The 23535-nt window shown below is 43.2% G+C and overlaps 15 non-coding genes across 15 annotated transcripts; all 15 read left to right on the top strand.

Annotated features, from left to right (window-relative positions):
• Nucleotides 1-1359: 1359 nt before the first annotated feature.
• trnap-agg (transfer RNA proline (anticodon AGG)) lies at nucleotides 1360-1431 on the top strand. The gene has a single exon. It is a non-coding gene; the product is annotated as a tRNA-Pro (tRNA).
• Nucleotides 1432-2059: 628 nt separating this feature from the next.
• Nucleotides 2060-2131, top strand: trnap-ugg (transfer RNA proline (anticodon UGG)). Its single transcript has one exon. It is a non-coding gene; the product is annotated as a tRNA-Pro (tRNA).
• Nucleotides 2132-6033: 3902 nt separating this feature from the next.
• trnap-ugg (transfer RNA proline (anticodon UGG)) lies at nucleotides 6034-6105 on the top strand. Its single transcript has one exon. It is a non-coding gene; the product is annotated as a tRNA-Pro (tRNA).
• An 846-nt stretch (nucleotides 6106-6951) lies between these two features.
• trnap-agg (transfer RNA proline (anticodon AGG)) lies at nucleotides 6952-7023 on the top strand. The gene has a single exon. It is a non-coding gene; the product is annotated as a tRNA-Pro (tRNA).
• A 1519-nt stretch (nucleotides 7024-8542) lies between these two features.
• Nucleotides 8543-8614, top strand: trnap-agg (transfer RNA proline (anticodon AGG)). Its single transcript has one exon. It is a non-coding gene; the product is annotated as a tRNA-Pro (tRNA).
• A 628-nt stretch (nucleotides 8615-9242) lies between these two features.
• trnap-ugg (transfer RNA proline (anticodon UGG)) lies at nucleotides 9243-9314 on the top strand. Its single transcript has one exon. It is a non-coding gene; the product is annotated as a tRNA-Pro (tRNA).
• A 1506-nt stretch (nucleotides 9315-10820) lies between these two features.
• Nucleotides 10821-10892, top strand: trnap-ugg (transfer RNA proline (anticodon UGG)). The gene has a single exon. It is a non-coding gene; the product is annotated as a tRNA-Pro (tRNA).
• A 1181-nt stretch (nucleotides 10893-12073) lies between these two features.
• On the top strand, nucleotides 12074-12145 carry trnap-agg (transfer RNA proline (anticodon AGG)). The gene has a single exon. It is a non-coding gene; the product is annotated as a tRNA-Pro (tRNA).
• Nucleotides 12146-13275: 1130 nt separating this feature from the next.
• trnap-agg (transfer RNA proline (anticodon AGG)) lies at nucleotides 13276-13347 on the top strand. The gene has a single exon. It is a non-coding gene; the product is annotated as a tRNA-Pro (tRNA).
• Nucleotides 13348-14477: 1130 nt separating this feature from the next.
• Nucleotides 14478-14549, top strand: trnap-agg (transfer RNA proline (anticodon AGG)). Its single transcript has one exon. It is a non-coding gene; the product is annotated as a tRNA-Pro (tRNA).
• A 2206-nt stretch (nucleotides 14550-16755) lies between these two features.
• trnap-ugg (transfer RNA proline (anticodon UGG)) lies at nucleotides 16756-16827 on the top strand. The gene has a single exon. It is a non-coding gene; the product is annotated as a tRNA-Pro (tRNA).
• A 379-nt stretch (nucleotides 16828-17206) lies between these two features.
• Nucleotides 17207-17278, top strand: trnap-ugg (transfer RNA proline (anticodon UGG)). Its single transcript has one exon. It is a non-coding gene; the product is annotated as a tRNA-Pro (tRNA).
• A 790-nt stretch (nucleotides 17279-18068) lies between these two features.
• trnap-agg (transfer RNA proline (anticodon AGG)) lies at nucleotides 18069-18140 on the top strand. The gene has a single exon. It is a non-coding gene; the product is annotated as a tRNA-Pro (tRNA).
• A 1519-nt stretch (nucleotides 18141-19659) lies between these two features.
• trnap-agg (transfer RNA proline (anticodon AGG)) lies at nucleotides 19660-19731 on the top strand. The gene has a single exon. It is a non-coding gene; the product is annotated as a tRNA-Pro (tRNA).
• Nucleotides 19732-20359: 628 nt separating this feature from the next.
• trnap-ugg (transfer RNA proline (anticodon UGG)) lies at nucleotides 20360-20431 on the top strand. Its single transcript has one exon. It is a non-coding gene; the product is annotated as a tRNA-Pro (tRNA).
• The last annotated feature ends 3104 nt before the right edge of the window (nucleotides 20432-23535 follow it).

A 23535-nucleotide genomic window follows, 5' to 3' on the forward strand; every position in this document is an offset into this window, starting at 1 on the left:
GTACCATATCATCCCAATAGGCCACTTCAGTCTCAGAATGCAAGCCTACTGTTGGTCGAAGAAGGAGAGGAGGAATGTTTGTTTGTAGGCAGAGAGAGAAAAGGAAAGCTAAAAACGTGGGACTGAATGTAGACGTGACGTGAAGAGGCGAGTGCAAGCAGGTTGGAACTGGTGAAGAAAAGTGTCAGGTGTGTTTTGCGATAAAAGAGTATCAGCAAGAATGAAAGCAAAGGTGTTCAAGACGGTGGTGAGACCAGCGATGTTTTTCGGCTTAGAGACAGTGGCACTGTACACTGCACAAAATTTGACAGAGTAACTGCCTTTTTTCCATTCCAAGCATGGATGTGTTGCCGATCTGATACCTATGACTTTTAAAGGTCAATGCAGTATACTAAAATGCGATTGTAGAATACACTGAGGTGCAAACATTTAGCGAGAAGGTGTCACTTTCAATGAAGCAAACTATTTGCAGCAAAAGTGCGGACTGTATCATATTTTGCCTTCACTAGCTTCTTTCCATTGGCTTCTCAACAAATCTAGAACAGAATGTAAAACCCTGCTTCTTACATATAAAGCTCTAAAGGGTCAAGCTCCATCATATCTAAAAGACCTCATGGTACCATATCATCCCAATAGGCCACTTCAGTCTCAGAGTGCAAGCCTACTGTTGGTCGAAGAAGGAGAGGAGGAAGGTTTGTTTGTAGACAGAGAGAGAAGAGGAAAGCTAAGAACGTAGGACTGACAGTAGACGTGACGTGAAGAGGCGAGTGCAAGCAGGTTGGAACGGGTGGAGAAAAGTGTCAGGTGTGTTTTGCGATAAAAGAGTATCAGCGAGAATGAAAGCAAAGGTGTTCAAGACAGTGGTGAGACCAGCGATGTTTTTCGGCTTAGAGACAGTGGCACTGTAGAAAAGACAGGAGGCAGAGCTGGAGGTCGCCTAGCTTAAGATGTTGAGGTTCTCATTGGGAGTGACGAGGATGGATAGGATCAGGCATGAGTACATCAGAGGGACAGCTCATGTTAGATGTTTTGGAGATAAAGTCAGAGAGGCCAGATTGAGGTGGTTTGGACATGTTCAGAGGAGAGACTGTCAATATGTCGGTAGAAGGATGCTGAGGTTGGAGCTGCCAGGCAAGAGGTCTAGAGGAAGACCAAAGAGGAGATTTTTGGATATACTCTCTCAAAAGAGAGTTCAAATGCTCTCCTCAAGTTCATTGACATGCATACAAGAAAAGAGATGGTAACACTTTCAATGTAGTGAGGTTGCCAATACACAAATTGGCCAATCTAAAGGTGAGTAAATTCTGTCTACAAATGGGATATTAGTTTACAAACTCTGCAATTCGCTTGTCTTTATATGGCTCGTTGGTCTAGGGGTATGATTCTCGCTTAGGGTGCGAGAGGTCCCGGGTTCAAATCCCGGACGAGCCCTTGACTGCGACATCTATTCCACTGACCCTTTTCAGGAAAACTTTCTCCTATGAAAGTTGACAAGTATGAAAACAGGCTTTCCATACCAAGTTTTATGAGGAATTGTGGGTTTGAGCACCAAAAACTTTGACAGAGTAATTGCATTTTTTCCTTGTGCAAACACAGGAAACTTTAGTTAGTACACGACACAAGATGCCAAGTATTGATGTTTTGCCGATTTGGAAAACCCGACTTTCAAAAGTCAAGAGCTGACTGTATCATATTTTGCCTTCACTAGCCTTGGTCTAGTGGAATGATTCTCGCTTAGGGTGTGAGAGGTCTCCGGACGAGCCCTGAATGCTAAATTAAATGTCTATGAGAAGAGAGGATGTAACGCTTTCCACGTGTAACCACAAGACCAGATGCAAGTGTTGCTGTGAAAGTTGTTACTAGACGAGACAAGATTCCACTCACTCGTGTTTTGCTCATCTGGAAACCACAACCTTTCTCTGTGAATGGAGCATGTCCTCACATTAATGTTTTTGTCGGAAATTTACACAACATGAATTTCTCAGTTTGAGAATGACTGAAGTTCTTGTTCTTCATTTGGATAGTAGGGCTGAACTCAATACAAAACCACTGGACACGAGGCTCGTTGGTCTAGGGGTATGATTCTCGCTTTGGGTGCGAGAGGTCCCGGGTTCAAATCCCGGACGAGCCCTTGACTGCGACATCTATTCCACAGACCCTTTTTAGGAAGACTTTCACCTACGAAAGTCGACAAGTATAAAAACAGCCTTACTATACCTAGCTTTATGAGGAATTTTGGGTTTGAGCACCACAAATTTTGACAGAGTAATTGCATTTTTTCCATTCCAAGCATGGATGTGTTGCCGATCTGATACCTATGACTTTTAAAGGTCAATGCAGTATACTAAAATGCCATTGTAGAATACACTGAGGTGCAAACATTTAGCGAGAAGGTGTCACTTTCAATGAAGCAAACTATTTGCAGCAAAAGTGCGGACTGTATCATATTTTGCCTTCACTAGCTTCTTTCCATTGGCTTCTCAACAAATCTAGAACAGAATGTAAAACCCTGCTTCTTACATTTAAAGCTCTAAAGGGTCAAGCTCCATCATATCTAAAAGACCTCATGGTACCATATCATCCCAATAGGCCACTTCAGTCTCAGAATGCAAGCCTACTGTTGGTCGAAGAAGGAGAGGAGGAAGGTTTGTTTGTAGGCAGAGAGAGAAGAGGAAAGCTAAGAACGTAGGACTGACAGTAGACGTGACGTGAAGAGGCGAGTGCAAGCAGGTTGGAACGGGTGGAGAAAAGTGTCAGGTGTGTTTTGCGATAAAAGAGTATCAGCGAGAATGAAAGCAAAGGTGTTCAAGACGGTGGTGAGACCAGCGATGTTTTTCGGCTTAGAGACAGTGGCACTGTAGAAAAGACAGGAGGCAGAGCTGGAGGTAGCATAGCTTAAGATGTTGAGGTTCTCATTGGGAGTGACGAGGTTGATTAGGATCAGGCATGAGTACATCAGAGGGACAGCTCATGTTAGATGTTTTGGAGATAAAGTCAGAGAGGCCAGATTGAGGTGGTTTGGACATGTTCAGAGGAGAGACTGTCAATATGTCGGTAGAAGGATGCTGAGGTTGGAGCTGCGAGGCAAGAGGTCTAGAGGAAGAACTAAGAGGAGATTTTTGAATATACTCTCTCAAAAGAGAGTTCAAATGCTCTCCTCAAGTTCATTGAGATGCATACAAGAAAAGAGATGGTAACACTTTCAATGTAGTGAGATTGCCAATACACAAATTGGCCAATCTAAAGGTGAGTAAATTCTGTCTACAAATGGGATATTAGTTTACAAACTCTGCAATTCGCTTGTCTTTATGTGGCTCGTTGGTCTAGGGGTATGATTCTCGCTTAGGGTGCGAGAGGTCACGGGTTCAAATCCAGGACGAGCCCTTGACTGCGACATCTATTCCACAGATCTATTCTCATGAAAACTTTCACCTATGAAAGTCGACAAGTACGAAAACAGCCTTACCATAGCAAGCTTTATGAGGAATTGTGGGTTTGAGCACCACAAACTTTGACAGAGTAATTGCACTTTTTCCTTGTTCAAACACAGGAAACTTTAGTTAGTACACGACACAAGATGCCAAGTCTTGATGTTTTGCCGATTTGGAAAACCCGACTTTCAAAAGTCAAGAGCTGACTGTATCATATTTTGCCTTCACTAGCCTTGGTCTAGGGGAATGATTCTCGCTTAGGGTGTGAGAAGTCTCCGGACGAGCCCTGAATGCTAAATTCAATGTCTATGAGAAAAGAAGATGTAACGCTTTCCACGTGTAACCACAAGACCAGATGCAAGTGTTGCTGTGAAAGTTGTTACTAGAACGAGACAAGATTCCACTCACTCGTGTTTTGCTGATCTGGAAACCACAACCTTTCTCTGTCAATGGAGTATGTCCTCACATTAATGTTTTTGTCGGAAATTTACACAACATGAATTTCTCAGTTTGAGAATGACTGAAGTTCTTGTTCTTCATTTGGATAGTAGGGCTGAACTCATTACAAGCCCACTGGACGCGAGGCTCGTTGGTCTAGGGGTATGATTCTCGCTTTGGTTGCGAGAGGTCCAGGAATCAAATCCCGGACGAGCCCTTGACTGCGACATCTATTCCACACACCGTTTTTAGGAAGACTTTCACCTACGAAAGTCGACAAGTATAAAAACAGCCTTACAATACCAAGCTTTACGAGGAATTGTGGGTTTGAGCACCACGAAATTTGACAGAGTAATTGCATGTTTTCCATTCCAAGCATGGATGTGTTGCCGATCTGATACCTATGACTTTTAAAGGTCAATGCAGTATACTAAAATGCCATTGTAGAATACACTGAGGTGCAAAAATTTAGCGAGAAGGTGTCACTTTCAATGAAGCAAACTATTTGCAGCAAAAGTGCTGACTGTATCATATTTTGCCTTCACTAGCTTCTTGCCATTGGCTTCTGTAGAAAAGACAGGAGGCAGAGCTGGAGGTAGCAGAGCTTAAGATGTTGAGGTTCTCATTGGGAGTGACAAGGATGGATAGGATCGGGCATGAGTACATCAGAGGGACAGCTTATGTTAGATGTTTTGGAGATAAAGTCAGAGAGGCTAGATTGAAGTGGTTTGGACTTATTCAGAGGAGAGATGGTGAAAACAGTATATCGGATAAAGGATGCTGAGGTTGGAGCTGCCAGGCAAGAGGTCTAGAGGAAGACCAAAGAGGAGATTTTTGGATATACTCTCTCAAAAGAGAGTTCAAATGCTCTCCTCAAGTTCATTGAGATGCATACAAGAAAAGAGATGGTAACACTTTCAATGTAGTGAGGTTGCCAATACACAAATTGCGAGAGGTCCCGGGTTCAAATCCCGGACGAGCCCTTGACTGCGACATCTATTCCACAGACCCTTTTTAGGAAGACTTTCACCTACGAAAGTCGACAAGTATAAAAACAGCCTTACTATACCTAGCTTTATGAGGAATTGTGGGTTTGAGCACCACAAAATTTGACAGAGTAATTGCATTTTTTCCATTCCAAGCATGGATGTGTTGCCGATCTGATACCTATAACTTTTAAAGGTCAATGCAGTATACTAAAATGCCATTGTAGAATACACTGAGGTGCAAACATTTAGCGAGAAGGTGTCACTTTCAATGAAGCAAACTATTTGCAGCAAAAGTGCTGACTGTATCATATTTTGCCTTCACTAGCTTCTTTCCATTGGCTTCTCAACAAATCTAGAACAGAATGTAAAACCCTGCTTCTTACATTTAAAGCTCTAAAGGGTCAAGCTCCATCATATCTAAAAGACCTCATGGTACCATATCATCCCAATAGGCCACTTCAGTCTCAGAATGCAAGCCTACTGTTGGTCGAAGAAGGAGAGGAGGAAGGTTTGTTTGTAGGCAGAGAGAGAAGAGGAAAGCTAAGAACATAGAACTGACAGTAGACGTGACGTGAAGAGGCGAGTGCAAGCAGGTTGGAACGGGTGGAGAAAAGGGTCAGGTGTGTTTTGCGATAAAAGATTATCAGCGAGAATGAAAGCAAAGGTGTTCAAGAAGGTGGTGAGACCAGCGATGTTTTTCGGCTTAGAGACAGTGGCACTGTAGAAAAGACAGGAGGCAGAGCTGGAGGTAGCAGAGCTTAAGATGTTGAGGTTCTCATTGGGAGTGACGAGGATGGATGGGATCAGGCATGAGTACATCAGAGGGACAGCTCATGTTAGATGTTTTGGAGATAAAGTCAGAGAGGCCAGATTGAGGTGGTTTGGACATGTTCAGAACAGAGACTGTCAATATGTCGGTAGAAGGATGCTGAGGTTGGAGCTGCCAGGCAAGAGGTCTAGAGGAAGAACAAAGAGGAGCTTTTTGGACATACTCTCTCAAAAGAGAGTTCAAATGCTCTCCTCAAGTTCATTGAGATGCATACAAGAAAAGAGATGGTAACACTTTCAATGTAGTGAGGTTGCCAATACACAAATTGGCCAATCTAAAGGTGAGTAAATTCTGTCTACAAATGGGGTAGTAGTTCACAAACTCTGCAATTCGCTCATCTTTATATGGCTCGTTGGTCTAGGGGTATGATTCTCGCTTTGGGTGCGAGAGGTCCCGGGTTCAAATCCCGGACGAGCCCTTGACTGCGACATCTATTCCACAGATCTGTTCTCAGGAAAACTTTCACCTATGAAAGTCGACAAGTATGAAAACAGCCTTACCATAGCAAGCTTTATGAGGAATTGTGGGTTTGAGCACCCCAAAATTTGACAGAGTAATTTCATTTTTTCCATTCCAAGCATGGATGTGTTGCCGATCTGATACCTATGACTTTTAAAGGTCAATGCAGTATACTAAAATGCCATTGTAGAATACACTGAGGTGCAAACATTTAGCGAGAAGGTGTCACTTTCAATGAAGCAAACTATTTGCAGCAAAAGTGCGGACTGTATCATATTTTGCCTTCACTAGCTTCTTTCCATTGGCTTCTCAACAAATCTCGAACAGAATGTAAAACCCTGCTTCTTACATATAAAGCTCTAAAGATTCAAGCTCCATCATATCTAAAAGACCTCATGGTACCATATCATCCCAATAGGCCACTTCAGTCTCAGAATGCAAGCCTACTGTTGGTCGAAGAAGGAGAGGAGGAAGGTTTGTTTGTAGACAGAGAGAGAAGAGGAAAGCTAAGAACGTAGGACTGACAGTAGACGTGACGTGAAGAGGCGAGTGCAAGCAGGTTGGAACGGGTGGAGAAAAGTGTCAGGTGTGTTTTGCAATAAAAGAGTATCAGCGAGAATGAAAGCAAAGGTGTTCAAGACAGTGGTGAGACCAGCGATGTTTTTCGGCTTAGAGACAGTGGCACTGTAGAAAAGACAGGAGGCAGAGCTTGAGGTAGCACAAATTGGCCAATCTAAAGGTGAGTAAATTCTGTCTACAAATGGGATATTAGTTTACAAACTCTGCAATTCGCTTGTCTTTATGTGGCTCGTTGGTCTAGGGGTATGATTCTCGCTTAGGGTGCGAGAGGTCCCAGGTTCAAATCCTGGACGAGCCCTTGACTGCGACATCTATTCCACAGATCTGTTCTCAGGAAAACTTTCACCTACGAAAGTTGACAAGTATGAAAACAGCCTTACCATAGCAAGCTTTATGAGGAATTGTGGGTTTGAGCACCACAAAAGGGTCAAGCTCCATCACATCTAAAAGACCTCATGGTACCATATCATCCCAATAGGCCACTTCAGTCTCAGAATGCAAGCCTACTGTTGGTCGAAGAAGGAGAGGAGGAATGTTTGTTTGTAGGCAGAGAGAGAAAAGGAAAGCTAAAAACGTGGGACTGAATATAGACGTGACGTGAAGAGGCGAGTGCAAGCAGGTTGGAACTGGTGAAGAAAAGTGTCAGGTGTGTTTTGCGATAAAAGAGTATCAGCAAGAATCAAAGCAAAGGTGTTCAAGACGGTGGTGAGACCAGCGATGTTTTTCGGCTTAGAGACAGTGGCACTGTACACTGCACAAAATTTGACAGAGTAACTGCCTTTTTTCCATTCCAAGCATGGATGTGTTGCCGATCTGATACCTATGACTTTTAAAGGTCAATGCAGTATACTAAAATGCCATTGTAGAATACACTGAGGTGCAAACATTTAGCGAGAAGGTGTCACTTTCAATGAAGCAAACTATTTGCAGCAAAAGTGCGGACTGTATCATATTTTGCCTTCACTAGCTTCTTTCCATTGGCTTCTCAACAAATCTAGGACAGAATGTAAAACCCTGCTTCTTACATATAAAGCTCTAAAGGGTCAAGCTCCATCATATCTAAAAGACCTCATGGTACCATATCATCCCAATAGGCCACTTCAGTCTCAGAGTGCAAGCCTACTGTTGGTCGAAGAAGGAGAGGAGGAAGGTTTGTTTGTAGACAGAGAGAGAAGAGGAAAGCTAAGAACGTAGGACTGACAGTAGACGTGACGTGAAGAGGCGAGTGCAAGCAGGTTGGAACGGGTGGAGAAAAGTGTCAGGTGTGTTTTGCGATAAAAGAGTATCAGCGAGAATGAAAGCAAAGGTGTTCAAGACAGTGGTGAGACCAGCGATGTTTTTCGGCTTAGAGACAGTGGCACTGTAGAAAAGACAGGAGGCAGAGCTGGAGGTCGCCTAGCTTAAGATGTTGAGGTTCTCATTGGGAGTGACGAGGATGGATAGGATCAGGCATGAGTACATCAGAGGGACAGCTCATGTTAGATGTTTTGGAGATAAAGTCAGAGAGGCCAGATTGAGGTGGTTTGGACATGTTCAGAGGAGAGACTGTCAATATGTCGGTAGAAGGTTGCTGAGGTTGGAGCTGCCAGGCAAGAGGTCTAGAGGAAGACCAAAGAGGAGATTTTTGGATATACTCTCTCAAAAGAGAGTTCAAATGCTCTCCTCAAGTTCATTGACATGCATACAAGAAAAGAGATGGTAACACTTTCAATGTAGTGAGGTTGCCAATACACAAATTGGCCAATCTAAAGGTGAGTAAATTCTGTCTACAAATGGGATATTAGTTTACAAACTCTGCAATTCGCTTGTCTTTATATGGCTCGTTGGTCTATGGGTATGATTCTCGCTTAGGGTGCGAGAGGTCCCGGGTTCAAATCCCGGACGAGCCCTTGACTGCGACATCTATTCCACTGACCCTTTTCAGGAAAACTTTCTCCTATGAAAGTTGACAAGTATGAAAACAGGCTTTCCATACCAAGTTTTATGAGGAATTGTGGGTTTGAGCACCAAAAACTTTGACAGAGTAATTGCATTTTTTCCTTGTGCAAACACAGGAAACTTTAGTTAGTACACGACACAAGATGCCAAGTATTGATGTTTTGCCGATTTGGAAAACCCGACTTTCAAAAGTCAAGAGCTGACTGTATCATATTTTGCCTTCACTAGCCTTGGTCTAGTGGAATGATTCTCGCTTAGGGTGTGAGAGGTCTCCGGACGAGCCCTGAATGCTAAATTAAATGTCTATGAGAAGAGAGGATGTAACGCTTTCCACGTGTAACCACAAGACCAGATGCAAGTTTTGCTGTGAAAGTTGTTACTAGACGAGACAAGATTCCACTCACTCGTGTTTTGCTCATCTGGAAACCACAACCTTTCTCTGTGAATGGAGCATGTCCTCACATTAATGTTTTTGTCGGAAATTTACACAACATGAATTTCTCAGTTTGAGAATGACTGAAGTTCTTGTTCTTCATTTGGATAGTAGGGCTGAACTCAATACAAAACCACCGGACACGAGGCTTGTTGGTCTAGGGGTATGATTCTCGCTTTGGGTGCGAGAGGTCCCGGGTTCAAATCCCGGACGAGCCCTTGACTGCGACATCTATTCCACAGACCCTTTTTAGGAAGACTTTCACCTACGAAAGTCGACAAATAAAAAAACAGCCTTACTATACCTAGCTTTATGAGGAATTGTGGGTTTGAGCACCACAAATTTTGACAGAGTAATTGCATTTTTTCCATTCCAAGCATGGATGTGTTGCCGATCTGATACCTATGACTTTTAAAGGTCAATGCAGTATACTAAAATGCCATTGTAGAATACACTGAGGTGCAAACATTTAGCGAGAAGGTGTCACTTTCAATGAAGCAAACTATTTGCAGCAAAAGTGCTGACTGTATCATATTTTGCCTTCACTAGCTTCTTGCCATTGGCTTCTCAACAAATCTAGAACAGAATGCAAAACCCTGCTTCTTACATATAAAGCTCTAAAGGGTCAAGCTCCATCATATCTAAAAGACCTCATGGTACCATATCATCCCAATAGGCCACTTCAGTCTCAGAATGCAAGCCTACTGTTGGTCGAAGAAGGAGAAGAGGAAGGTTTGTTTGTAGGCAGAGAGAGAAGAGGAAAGCTAAGAACGTAGGACTGACAGTAGACGTGACGTGAAGAGGCGAGTGCAAGCAGGTTGGAACGGGTGGAGAAAAGTGTCAGGTGTGTTTCGCGATAAAAGAGTATCAGCGAGAATGAAAGCAAAGGTGTTCAAGACGGTGGTGAGACCAGCGATGTTTTTCGGCTTAGAGACAGTGGCACTGTAGAAAAGACAGGAGGCAGAGCTGGAGGTAGCAGAGCTTAAGATGTTGAGGTTCTCATTGGGAGTGACGAGGATGGATAGGATCAGGCATGAGTACATCAGAGGGACAGCTCATGTTAGATGTTTTGGAGATAAAGTCAGAGAGGCCAGATTGAGGTGGTTTGGACATGTTAAGAGGAGAGACTGTCAATATGTCGGTAGAAGGATGCTGAGGTTGGAGCTGCCAGGCAAGAGGTCTAGAGGAAGACCAAAGAGGAGATTTTTGGATATACTCTCTCAAAAGAGAGTTCAAATGCTCTCCTCAAGTTCATTGAGATGCATACAAGAAAAGAGATGGTAACACTTTAAATGTAGTGAGGTTGCCAAAACACAAATTGGCCAATCTAAAGGTGAGTAAATTCTGTAAATTCAAATTTTGCCTTCACTAGCCTTGGTCTAGGGGAATGATTCTCGCTTAGGGTGTGAGAAGTCTCCGGACGAGCCCTGAATGCTAAATTCAATGTCTATGAGAAGAGAAGATGTAACGCTTTCCACGTGTAACCACAAGACCAGATGCAACTGTTGCTGTGAAAGTTGTTACTAGAACGAGACAAGATTCCACTCACTCGTGTTTTGCTGATCTGGAAACCACAACCTTTCTCTGTCAATGGAGTATGTCCTCACATTAATGTTTTTGTCGGAAATTTACACAACATGAATTTCTCAGTTTGAGAATGACTGAAGTTCTTGTTCTTCATTTGGATAGTACGGCTGAACTCAATTCAAAACTACCGGACACGAGGCTCGTTGGTCTAGGGGTATGATTCTCGCTTTGGGTGCGAGAGGTCCAGGGATCAAATCCCGGACGAGCCCTTGACTGCGACATCTATTCCACAGACCCTTTTTAGGAAGACTTTCACCTACGAAAGTTGACAAGTATAAAAACAGCCTTACTATACCAAGCTTTATGAGGAATTGTGGGTTTGAGCACCACGAAATTTGACAGAGTAATTGCATGTTTTCCATTCCAAGCATGGATGTGTTGCCGATCTGATACCTATGACTTTTAAAGGTCAATGCAGTATACTAAAATGCCATTGTAGAATACACTGAGGTGCAAACATTTAGCGAGAAGGTGTCACTTTCAATGAAGCAAACTATTTGCAGCAAAAGTGCGGACTGTATCATATATTGCCTTCACTAGCTTCTTTCCATTGGCTTCTCAACAAATCTAGAACAGAATGTAAAACCCTGCTTCTTACATATAAAGCTCTAAAGGGTCAAGCTCCATCATATCTAAAAGACCTCATGGTACCATATCATCCCAATAGGCCACTTCAGTCTCAGAATGCAAGCCTACTGTTGGTCGAAGAATGAGAGGAGGAAGGTTTGTTTGTAGACAGAGAGAGAAGAGGAAAGCTAAGAACGTAGGACTGACAGTAGACGTGACGTGAAGAGGCGAGTGCAAGCAGGTTGGAACGGGTGGAGACAAGTGTCAGGTGTGTTTTGCCATAAAAGAGTATCAGCGAGAATGAAAGCAAAGGTGTTCAAGACGGTGGTGAGACCAGCGATGTTTTTCGGCTTAGAGACAGTGGCACTGTAGAAAAGACAGGAGGCAGAGCTGGAGGTAGCATAGCTTAAGATGTTGAGGTTCTCATTGGGAGTGACGAGGATGGATAGGATCAGGCATGAGTACATCAGAGGGACAGCTCATGTTAGATGTTTTGGAGATAAAGTCAGAGAGGCCAGATTGAGGTGGTTTGGACATGTTCAGAGGAGAGACTGTCAATATGTCGGTAGAAGGATGCTGAGGTTGGAGCTGCCAGGCAAGAGGTCTAGAGGAAAACAAAAGAGGAGCTTTTTGGACATACTCTCTCAAAAGAGAGTTCAAATGCTCTCCTCAAGTTCATTGAGATGCATACAAGAAAAGAGATGGTAACACTTTCAATGTAGTGAGGTTGCCAATACACAAATTGGCCAATCTAAAGGTGAGTAAATTCTGTCTACAAATGGGATATTAGTTTACAAACTCTGCAATTCGCTTGTCTTTATGTGGCTCGTTGGTCTAGGGGTATGATTCTCGCTTAGGGTGCGAGAGGTCCCGGGTTCAAATCCCGGACGAGCCCTTGACTGCGACATCTATTCCACAGATCTGTTCTCAGGAAAACTTTCACCTATGAAAGTCGACAAGTATGAAAACAGCCTTACCATAGCAAGCTTTATGAGGAATTGTGGGTTTGAGCACCACAAAATTTGACAGAGTAAGTAAGTAAGGTCAATGCAGTATACTAAAATGCCATTGTAGAATACACTGAGGTGCAAACATTTAGCGAGAAGGTGTCACTTTCAATGAAGCAAACTATTTGCAGCAAAAGTGCGGACTGTATCATATATTGCCTTCACTAGCTTCTTTCCATTGGCTTCTCAACAAATCTAGAACAGAATGTAAAACCCTGCTTCTTACATATAAAGCTCTAAAGGGTCAAGCTCCATCATATCTAAAAGACCTCATGGTACCATATCATCCCAATAGGCCACTTCAGTCTCAGAATGCAAGCCTACTGTTGGTCGAAGAATGAGAGGAGGAAGGTTTGTTTGTAGACAGAGAGAGAAGAGGAAAGCTAAGAACGTAGGACTGACAGTAGACGTGACGTGAAGAGGCGAGTGCAAGCAGGTTGGAACGGGTGGAGAAAAGTGTCAGGTATATTTTGCGATAAAAGAGTATCAGCGAGAATGAAAGCAAAGGTGTTCAAGACAGTGGTGAGACCAGCGATGTTTTTCGGCTTAGAGACAGTGGCACTGTAGAAAAGACAGGAGGCAGAGCTGGAGGTAGCATAGCTTAAGATGTTGAGGTTCTCATTGGGAGTGACGAGGATGGATAGGATCAGGCATGAGTACATCAGAGGGACAGCTCATGTTAGATGTTTTGGAGATAAAGTCAGAGAGGCCAGATTGAGGTGGTTTGGACATGTTCAGAGGAGAGACTGTCAATATGTCGGTAGAAGGATGCTGAGGTTGGAGCTGCCAGGCAAGAGGTCTAGAGGAAGAACAAAGAGGAGCTTTTTGGACATACTCTCTCAAAAGAGAGTTCAAATGCTCTCCTCAAGTTCATTGAGATGCATACAAGAAAAGAGATGGTAACACTTTCAATGTAGTGAGGTTGCCAATACACAAATTGGCCAATCTAAAGGTGAGTAAATTCTGTCTACAAATGGGATATTAGTTTACAAACTCTGCAATTCGCTTGTCTTTATGTGGCTCGTTGGTCTACGGGTATGATTCTCGCTTAGGGTGCGAGAGGTCCCGGGTTCAAATCCCGGACGAGCCCTTGACTGCGACATCTATTCCACAGATCTGTTCTCAGGAAAACTTTCACCTATGAAAGTCGACAAGTATGAAAACAGCCTTACCATAGCAAGCTTTATGAGGAATTGTGGGTTAGAGCACCACAAAATTTGACAGAGTAAGTAAGTAAGGTCAATGCAGTATACTAAAATGCCATTGTAGAATACACTGAGGTGCAAACATTTAGCGAGAAGGTGTCACTTTCAATGAAGCAAACTATTTGCAGCAAAAGTGCGGACTGTATCATATATTGCCTTCACTAGCTTCTTTCCATTGGCTTCTCAACAAATCTAGAACAGAATGTAAAACCCTGCTTCTTACATATAAAGCTCTAAAGGGTCAAGCTCCATCATATCTAAAAGACCTCATGGTACCATATCATCCCAATAGGCCACTTCAGTCTCAGAATGCAAGCCTACTGTTGGTCGAAGAATGAGAGGAGGAAGGTTTGTTTGTAGACAGAGAGAGAAGAGGAAAGCTAAGAACGTAGGACTGACAGTAGACGTGACGTGAAGAGGCGAGTGCAAGCAGGTTGGAACGGGTGGAGACAAGTGTCAGGTGTGTTTTGCCATAAAAGAGTATCAGCGAGAATGAAAGCAAAGGTGTTCAAGACGGTGGTGAGACCAGCGATGTTGTTCGGCTTAGAGACAGTGGCACTGTAGAAAAGACAGGAGGCAGAGCTGGAGGTAGCATAGCTTAAGATGTTGAGGTTCTCATTGGGAGTGACGAGGATGGATAGGATCAGGCATGAGTACATCAGAGGGACAGCTCATGTTAGATGTTTTGGAGATAAAGTCAGAGAGGCCAGATTGAGGTGGTTTGGACATGTTAAGAGGAGAGACTGTCAATATGTCGGTAGAAGGATGCTGAGGTTGGAGCTGCCAGGCAAGAGGTCTAGAGGAAGACCAAAGAGGAGATTTTTGGATATACTCTCTCAAAAGAGAGTTCAAATGCTCTCCTCAAGTTCATTGAGATGCATACAAGAAAAGAGATGGTAACACTTTCAATGTAGTGAGGTTGCCAATACACAAATTGGCCAATCTAAAGGTGAGTAAATTCTGTCTACAAATGGGATATTAGTTTACAAACTCTGCAATTCACTTGTCTTTAAATGGCTCGTTGGTCTAGGGGTATGATTCTCGCTTAGGGTGCGAGAGGTCCCGGGTTCAAATCCTGGACGAGCCCTTGACTGCGACATCTATTCCACAGATCTATTCTCAGGAAAACTTTCACCTATGAAAGTCGATAAGTATGAAAACAGCCTTACCATAGCAAGCTTTATGAGGAATTGTGGGTTTGAGCACCACAAACTTTGACAGAGTAATTGCATTTTTTCCTTGTGCAAACACAGGAAACTTTAGTTAGTACACGACACAAGATGCCAAGTACTGATGTTTTGCCGATTTGGAAAACCCGACTTTCAAAAGTCAAGAGCTGACTGTATCATATTTTGCCTTCACTAGCCTTGGTCTAGGGGAATGATTGTCGCTTAGGGTGTGAGAGGTCTCCGGACGAGCCCTGAATGCTAAATTCAATGTCTATGAGAAGAGAGGATGTAACGCTTTCCACGTGTAACCACAAGACCAGATGCAAGTTTTGCTGTGAAAGTTGTTACTAGACGAGACAAGATTCCACTCACTCGTGTTTTGCACATCTGGAAACCACAACCTTTCTCTGTCAATGGAGTATGTCCTCACATTAATGTTTTTGTCGGAAATTTACACAACATGAATTTCTCAATTTGAGAATGACTGAAGTTCTTGTTCTTCATTTGAATAGTAGGGCTGAACTCATTACAAACCCACCAGACGCGAGGCTCGTTGGTCTAGGGGTATGATTCTCGCGTTGGGTGCGACATGTCCTGGGTTCACATCCCGGACGAGCCCTTGACTGCGACATCTGTTCTCAGAACCTTTTTAGGAAGACTTTCACCTACGAAAGTCGACAAGTATAAAAACAGCCTTACTATACCTAGCTTTATGAGGAATTGTGGGTTTGAGCACCACAAAATTTGACAGAGTAATTGCATGTTTTCCATTCCAAGCATGGATGTGTTGCCGATCTGATACCTATGACTTTTAAAGGTCAATGCAGTATATTAAAATGCCATTGTAGAATACACTGAGGTGCAAACATTTAGCGAGAAGGTGTCACTTTCAATGAAGCAAACTATTTGCAGCAAAAGTGCTGACTATATCATATTTTGCCTTCACTAGCTTCTTGCCATTGGCTTCTCAACAAATCTAGAACAGAATGCAAAACCCTGCTTCTTACATATAAAGCTCTAAAGGGTCAAGCTCCATCATATCTAAAAGACCTCATGGTACCATATCATCCCAATAGGCCACTTCAGTCTCAGAATGCAAGCCTACTGTTGGTCGAAGAAGGAGAGGAGGAAGGTTTGTTTGTAGGCAGAGAGAGAAGAGGAAAGCGAAGAACGTAGGAGTGACAGTAGACGTGACGTGAAGAGGCGAGTGCAAGCAGGTTGGAACGGGTGGAGAAAAGTGTCAGGTGTGTTTTGCGATAAAAGAGTATCAGCGAGAATGACAGAAAAGGTGTTCAAGAAGGTGGTGAGACCAGCGATGTTTTTCGGTTTAGAGACAGTGGCACTGTAGAAAAAGACAGGAGGCAGAGCTGGAGGTAGCAGAGCTTAAGATGTTGAGGTTCTCATTGGGAGTGACGAGGATGGATGGGATCAGGCATGAGTACATCAGAGGGACAGCTCATGTTAGATGTTTTGGAGATAAAGTCAGAGAGGCCAGATTGAGGTGGTTTGGACATGTTCAGAGGAGAGACTGTCAATATGTCGGTAGAAGGATGCTGAGGTTGGAGCTGCCAGGCAAGAGGTCTAGAGGAAGACCAAAGAGGAGATTTTTGGATATACTCCCTCAAAAGAGAGTTCAAATGCTCTCCTCAAGTTCATTGAGATGCATACAAGAAAAGAGATGGTAACACTTTCAATGTAGTGAGGTTGCCAAAACACAAATTGGCCAATCTAAAGGTGAGTAAATTCTGTAAATTCATATTTTGCCTTCACTAGCCTTGGTCTAGGGGAATGATTCTCGCTTAGGGTGTGAGAGGTCTCCGGACGAGCCCTGAATGCTAAATTCAATGTCTATGAGAAGAGAGGATGTAACGCTTTCCACGTGTAACAAAAAGACGAGATGCAAGTTTTGCTGTGAAAGTTGTTACTAGACGAGACAAGATTCCACTCACTCGTGTTTTGCTCATCTGGAAACCACAACCTTTCTCTGTCAATGGAGTATGTCCTCACATTAATGTTTTTGTCGGAAATTTACACAACATGAATTTCTCAGTTTGAGAATGACTGAAGTTCTTGTTCTTCATTTGGATAGTACGGCTGAACTCAATACAAAGCCACCGAACACGAGGCTCGTTGGTCTAGGGTTATGATTCTCGCTTTGGGTGCGAGAGGTCCCGGGTTCAAATCCCGGACGAGCCCTCGACTGCGACATCTATTCCACAGACCTTTTTTAGGAAGACTTTCACCTACGAAAGTTGACAAGTATAAAAACAGCCTTACTATACCAAGCTTTATGAGGAATTGTGGGTTTGAGCACCAGAAGGAAGGATGCTGAGGTTGGAGCTGCCAGGCAAGAGGTCTAGAGGAAGAACAAAGAGGAGATTTTTAGATATACTCTCTCAAAAGAGAGTTCAAATGCTCTCCTCAAGTTCATTGAGATGCATACAAGAAAAGAGATGGTAACACTTTCAATGTAGTGAGGTTGCCAATACACAAATTGGCCAATCTAAAGGTGAGTAAATTCTGTCTACAAATGGGGTAGTAGTTCACAAACTCTGCAATTCGCTCATCTTTATATGGCTCGTTGGTCTAGGGGTATGATTCTCGCTTTGGGTGCGAGAGGTCCCGGGTTCAAATCCCGGACGAGCCCTTGACTGCGACATCTATTCCACAGATCTGTTCTCAGGAAAACTTTCACCTATGAAAGTCGACAAGTATGAAAACAGCCTTACCATAGCAAGCTTTATGAGGAATTGTGGGTTAGAGCACCACAAAATTTGACAGAGTAAGTAAGGTCAATGCAGTATACTAAAATGCCATTGTAGAATACACTGAGGTGCAAACATTTAGCGAGAAGGTGTCACTTTCAATGAAGCAAACTATTTGCAGCAAAAGTGCGGACTGTATCATATTTTGCCTTCACTAGCTTCTTTCCATTGGCTTCTCAACAAATCTCGAACAGAATGTAAAACCCTGCTTCTTACATATAAAGCTCTAAAGATTCAAGCTCCATCATATCTAAAAGACCTCATGGTACCATATCATCCCAATAGGCCACTTCAGTCTCAGAATGCAAGCCTACTGTTGGTCGAAGAAGGAGAGGAGGAAGGTTTGTTTGTAGACAGAGAGAGAAGAGGAAAGCTAAGAACGTAGGACTGACAGTAGACGTGACGTGAAGAGGCGAGTGCAAGCAGGTTGGAACGGGTGGAGAAAAGTGTCAGGTGTGTTTTGCAATAAAAGAGTATCAGCGAGAATGAAAGCAAAGGTGTTCAAGACAGTGGTGAGACCAGCGATGTTTTTCGGCTTAGAGACAGTGGCACTGTAGAAAAGACAGGAGGCAGAGCTTGAGGTAGCACAAATTGGCCAATCTAAAGGTGAGTAAATTCTGTCTACAAATGGGATATTAGTTTACAAACTCTGCAATTCGCTTGTCTTTATGTGGCTCGTTGGTCTAGGGGTATGATTCTCGCTTAGGGTGCGAGAGGTCCCAGGTTCAAATCCTGGACGAGCCCTTGACTGCGACATCTATTCCACAGATCTGTTCTCAGGAAAACTTTCACCTATGAAAGTTGACAAGTATGAAAACAGCCTTACCATAGCAAGCTTTATGAGGAATTGTGGGTTTGAGCACCACAAAAGGGTCAAGCTCCATCACATCTAAAAGACCTCATGGTACCATATCATCCCAATAGGCCACTTCAGTCTCAGAATGCAAGCCTACTGTTGGTCGAAGAAGGAGAGGAGGAATGTTTGTTTGTAGGCAGAGAGAGAAAAGGAAAGCTAAAAACGTGGGACTGAATGTAGACGTGACGTGAAGAGGCGAGTGCAAGCAGGTTGGAACTGGTGAAGAAAAGTGTCAGGTGTGTTTTGCGATAAAAGAGTATCAGCAAGAATGAAAGCAAAGGTGTTCAAGACGGTGGTGAGACCAGCGATGTTTTTCGGCTTAGAGACAGTGGCACTGTACACTGCACAAAATTTGACAGAGTAACTGCCTTTTTTCCATTCCAAGCATGGATGTGTTGCCGATCTGATACCTATGACTTTTAAAGGTCAATGCAGTATACTAAAATGCCATTGTAGAATACACTGAGGTGCAAACATTTAGCGAGAAGGTGTCACTTTCAATGAAGCAAACTATTTGCAGCAAAAGTGCGGACTGTATCATATTTTGCCTTCACTAGCTTCTTTCCATTGGCTTCTCAACAAATCTAGAACAGAATGTAAAACCCTGCTTCTTACATATAAAGCTCTAAAGGGTCAAGCTCCATCATATCTAAAAGACCTCATGGTACCATATCATCCCAATAGGCCACTTCAGTCTCAGAGTGCAAGCCTACTGTTGGTCGAAGAAGGAGAGGAGGAAGGTTTGTTTGTAGACAGAGAGAGAAGAGGAAAGCTAAGAACGTAGGACTGACAGTAGACGTGACGTGAAGAGGCGAGTGCAAGCAGGTTGGAACGGGTGGAGAAAAGTGTCAGGTGTGTTTTGCGATAAAAGAGTATCAGCGAGAATGAAAGCAAAGGTGTTCAAGACAGTGGTGAGACCAGCGATGTTTTTCGGCTTAGAGACAGTGGCACTGTAGAAAAGACAGGAGGCAGAGCTGGAGGTCGCCTAGCTTAAGATGTTGAGGTTCTCATTGGGAGTGACGAGGATGGATAGGATCAGGCATGAGTACATCAGAGGGACAGCTCATGTTAGATGTTTTGGAGATAAAGTCAGAGAGGCCAGATTGAGGTGGTTTGGACATGTTCAGAGGAGAGACTGTCAATATGTCGGTAGAAGGATGCTGAGGTTGGAGCTGCCAGGCAAGAGGTCTAGAGGAAGACCAAAGAGGAGATTTTTGGATATACTCTCTCAAAAGAGAGTTCAAATGCTCTCCTCAAGTTCATTGACATGCATACAAGAAAAGAGATGGTAACACTTTCAATGTAGTGAGGTTGCCAATACACAAATTGGCCAATCTAAAGGTGAGTAAATTCTGTCTACAAATGGGATATTAGTTTACAAACTCTGCAATTCGCTTGTCTTTATATGGCTCGTTGGTCTAGGGGTATGATTCTCGCTTAGGGTGCGAGAGGTCCCGGGTTCAAATCCCGGACGAGCCCTTGACTGCGACATCTATTCCACTGACCCTTTTCAGGAAAACTTTCTCCTATGAAAGTTGACAAGTATGAAAACAGGCTTTCCATACCAAGTTTTATGAGGAATTGTGGGTTTGAGCACCAAAAACTTTGACAGAGTAATTGCATTTTTTCCTTGTGCAAACACAGGAAACTTTAGTTAGTACACGACACAAGATGCCAAGTATTGATGTTTTGCCGATTTGGAAAACCCGACTTTCAAAAGTCAAGAGCTGACTGTATCATATTTTGCCTTCACTAGCCTTGGTCTAGTGGAATGATTCTCGCTTAGGGTGTGAGAGGTCTCCGGACGAGCCCTGAATGCTAAATTAAATGTCTATGAGAAGAGAGGATGTAACGCTTTCCACGTGTAACCACAAGACCAGATGCAAGTTTTGCTGTGAAAGTTGTTACTAGACGAGACAAGATTCCACTCACTCGTGTTTTGCTCATCTGGAAACCACAACCTTTCTCTGTGAATGGAGCATGTCCTCACATTAATGTTTTTGTCGGAAATTTACACAACATGAATTTCTCAGTTTGAGAATGACTGAAGTTCTTGTTCTTCATTTGGATAGTAGGGCTGAACTCAATACAAAACCACTGGACACGAGGCTCGTTGGTCTAGGGGTATGATTCTCGCTTTGGGTGCGAGAGGTCCCGGGTTCAAATCCCGGACGAGCCCTTGACTGCGACATCTATTCCACAGACCCTTTTTAGGAAGACTTTCACCTACGAAAGTCGACAAGTATAAAAACAGCCTTACTATACCTAGCTTTATGAGGAATTTTGGGTTTGAGCACCACAAATTTTGACAGAGTAATTGCATTTTTTCCATTCCAAGCATGGATGTGTTGCCGATCTGATACCTATGACTTTTAAAGGTCAATGCAGTATACTAAAATGCCATTGTAGAATACACTGAGGTGCAAACATTTAGCGAGAAGGTGTCACTTTCAATGAAGCAAACTATTTGCAGCAAAAGTGCGGACTGTATCATATTTTGCCTTCACTAGCTTCTTTCCATTGGCTTCTCAACAAATCTAGAACAGAATGTAAAACCCTGCTTCTTACATTTAAAGCTCTAAAGGGTCAAGCTCCATCATATCTAAAAGACCTCATGGTACCATATCATCCCAATAGGCCACTTCAGTCTCAGAATGCAAGCCTACTGTTGGTCGAAGAAGGAGAGGAGGAAGGTTTGTTTGTAGGCAGAGAGAGAAGAGGAAAGCTAAGAACGTAGGACTGACAGTAGACGTGACGTGAAGAGGCGAGTGCAAGCAGGTTGGAACGGGTGGAGAAAAGTGTCAGGTGTGTTTTGCGATAAAAGAGTATCAGCGAGAATGAAAGCAAAGGTGTTCAAGACGGTGGTGAGACCAGCGATGTTTTTCGGCTTAGAGACAGTGGCACTGTAGAAAAGACAGGAGGCAGAGCTGGAGGTAGCATAGCTTAAGATGTTGAGGTTCTCATTGGGAGTGACGAGGTTGATTAGGATCAGGCATGAGTACATCAGAGGGACAGCTCATGTTAGATGTTTTGGAGATAAAGTCAGAGAGGCCAGATTGAGGTGGTTTGGACATGTTCAGAGGAGAGACTGTCAATATGTCGGTAGAAGGATGCTGAGGTTGGAGCTGCGAGGCAAGAGGTCTAGAGGAAGAACTAAGAGGAGATTTTTGAATATACTCTCTCAAAAGAGAGTTCAAATGCTCTCCTCAAGTTCATTGAGATGCATACAAGAAAAGAGATGGTAACACTTTCAATGTAGTGAGATTGCCAATACACAAATTGGCCAATCTAAAGGTGAGTAAATTCTGTCTACAAATGGGATATTAGTTTACAAACTCTGCAATTCGCTTGTCTTTATGTGGCTCGTTGGTCTAGGGGTATGATTCTCGCTTAGGGTGCGAGAGGTCACGGGTTCAAATCCAGGACGAGCCCTTGACTGCGACATCTATTCCACAGATCTATTCTCATGAAAACTTTCACCTATGAAAGTCGACAAGTACGAAAACAGCCTTACCATAGCAAGCTTTATGAGGAATTGTGGGTTTGAGCACCACAAACTTTGACAGAGTAATTGCACTTTTTCCTTGTTCAAACACAGGAAACTTTAGTTAGTACACGACACAAGATGCCAAGTGTTGATGTTTTGCCGATTTGGAAAACCCGACTTTCAAAAGTCAAGAGCTGACTGTATCATATTTTGCCTTCACTAGCCTTGGTCTAGGGGAATGATTCTCGCTTAGGGTGTGAGAAGTCTCCGGACGAGCCCTGAATGCTAAATTCAATGTCTATGAGAAAAGAAGATGTAACGCTTTCCACGTGTAACCACAAGACCAGATGCAAGTGTTGCTGTGAAAGTTGTTACTAGAACGAGACAAGATTCCACTCACTCGTGTTTTGCTGATCTGGAAACCACAACCTTTCTCTGTCAATGGAGTATGTCCTCACATTAATGTTTTTGTCGGAAATTTACACAACATGAATTTCTCAGTTTGAGAATGACTGAAGTTCTTGTTCTTCATTTGGATAGTAGGGCTGAACTCATTACAAGCCCACTGGACGCGAGGCTCGTTGGTCTAGGGGTATGATTCTCGCTTTGGTTGCGAGAGGTCCAGGAATCAAATCCCGGACGAGCCCTTGACTGCGACATCTATTCCACACACCGTTTTTAGGAAGACTTTCACCTACGAAAGTCGACAAGTATAAAAACAGCCTTACAATACCAAGCTTTACGAGGAATTGTGGGTTTGAGCACCACGAAATTTGACAGAGTAATTGCATGTTTTCCATTCCAAGCATGGATGTGTTGCCGATCTGATACCTATGACTTTTAAAGGTCAATGCAGTATACTAAAATGCCATTGTAGAATACACTGAGGTGCAAAAATTTAGCGAGAAGGTGTCACTTTCAATGAAGCAAACTATTTGCAGCAAAAGTGCTGACTGTATCATATTTTGCCTTCACTAGCTTCTTGCCATTGGCTTCTGTAGAAAAGACAGGAGGCAGAGCTGGAGGTAGCAGAGCTTAAGATGTTGAGGTTCTCATTGGGAGTGACAAGGATGGATAGGATCGGGCATGAGTACATCAGAGGGACAGCTTATGTTAGATGTTTTGGAGATAAAGTCAGAGAGGCTAGATTGAAGTGGTTTGGACTTATTCAGAGGAGAGATGGTGAAAACAGTATATCGGATAAAGGATGCTGAGGTTGGAGCTGCCAGGCAAGAGGTCTAGAGGAAGACCAAAGAGGAGATTTTTGGATATACTCTCTCAAAAGAGAGTTCAAATGCTCTCCTCAAGTTCATTGAGATGCATACAAGAGAAGAGATGGTAACACTTTCAATGTAGTGAGGTTGCCAATACACAAATTGCGAGAGGTCCCGGGTTCAAATCCCGGACGAGCCCTTGACTGCGACATCTATTCCACAGACCCTTTTTAGGAAGACTTTCACCTACGAAAGTCGACAAGTATAAAAACAGCCTTACTATACCTAGCTTTATGAGGAATTGTGGGTTTGAGCACCACAAAATTTGACAGAGTAATTGCATTTTTTCCATTCCAAGCATGGATGTGTTGCCGATCTGATACCTATAACTTTTAAAGGTCAATGCAGTATACTAAAATGCCATTGTAGAATACACTGAGGTGCAAACATTTAGCGAGAAGGTGTCACTTTCAATGAAGCAAACTATTTGCAGCAAAAGTGCTGACTGTATCATATTTTGCCTTCACTAGCTTCTTTCCATTGGCTTCTCAACAAATCTAGAACAGAATGTAAAACCCTGCT

This window comes from Channa argus, chromosome 4 (assembly GCF_033026475.1).
Source record: "Channa argus isolate prfri chromosome 4, Channa argus male v1.0, whole genome shotgun sequence".
NCBI classification, from domain to species: domain Eukaryota; kingdom Metazoa; phylum Chordata; class Actinopteri; order Anabantiformes; family Channidae; genus Channa; species Channa argus.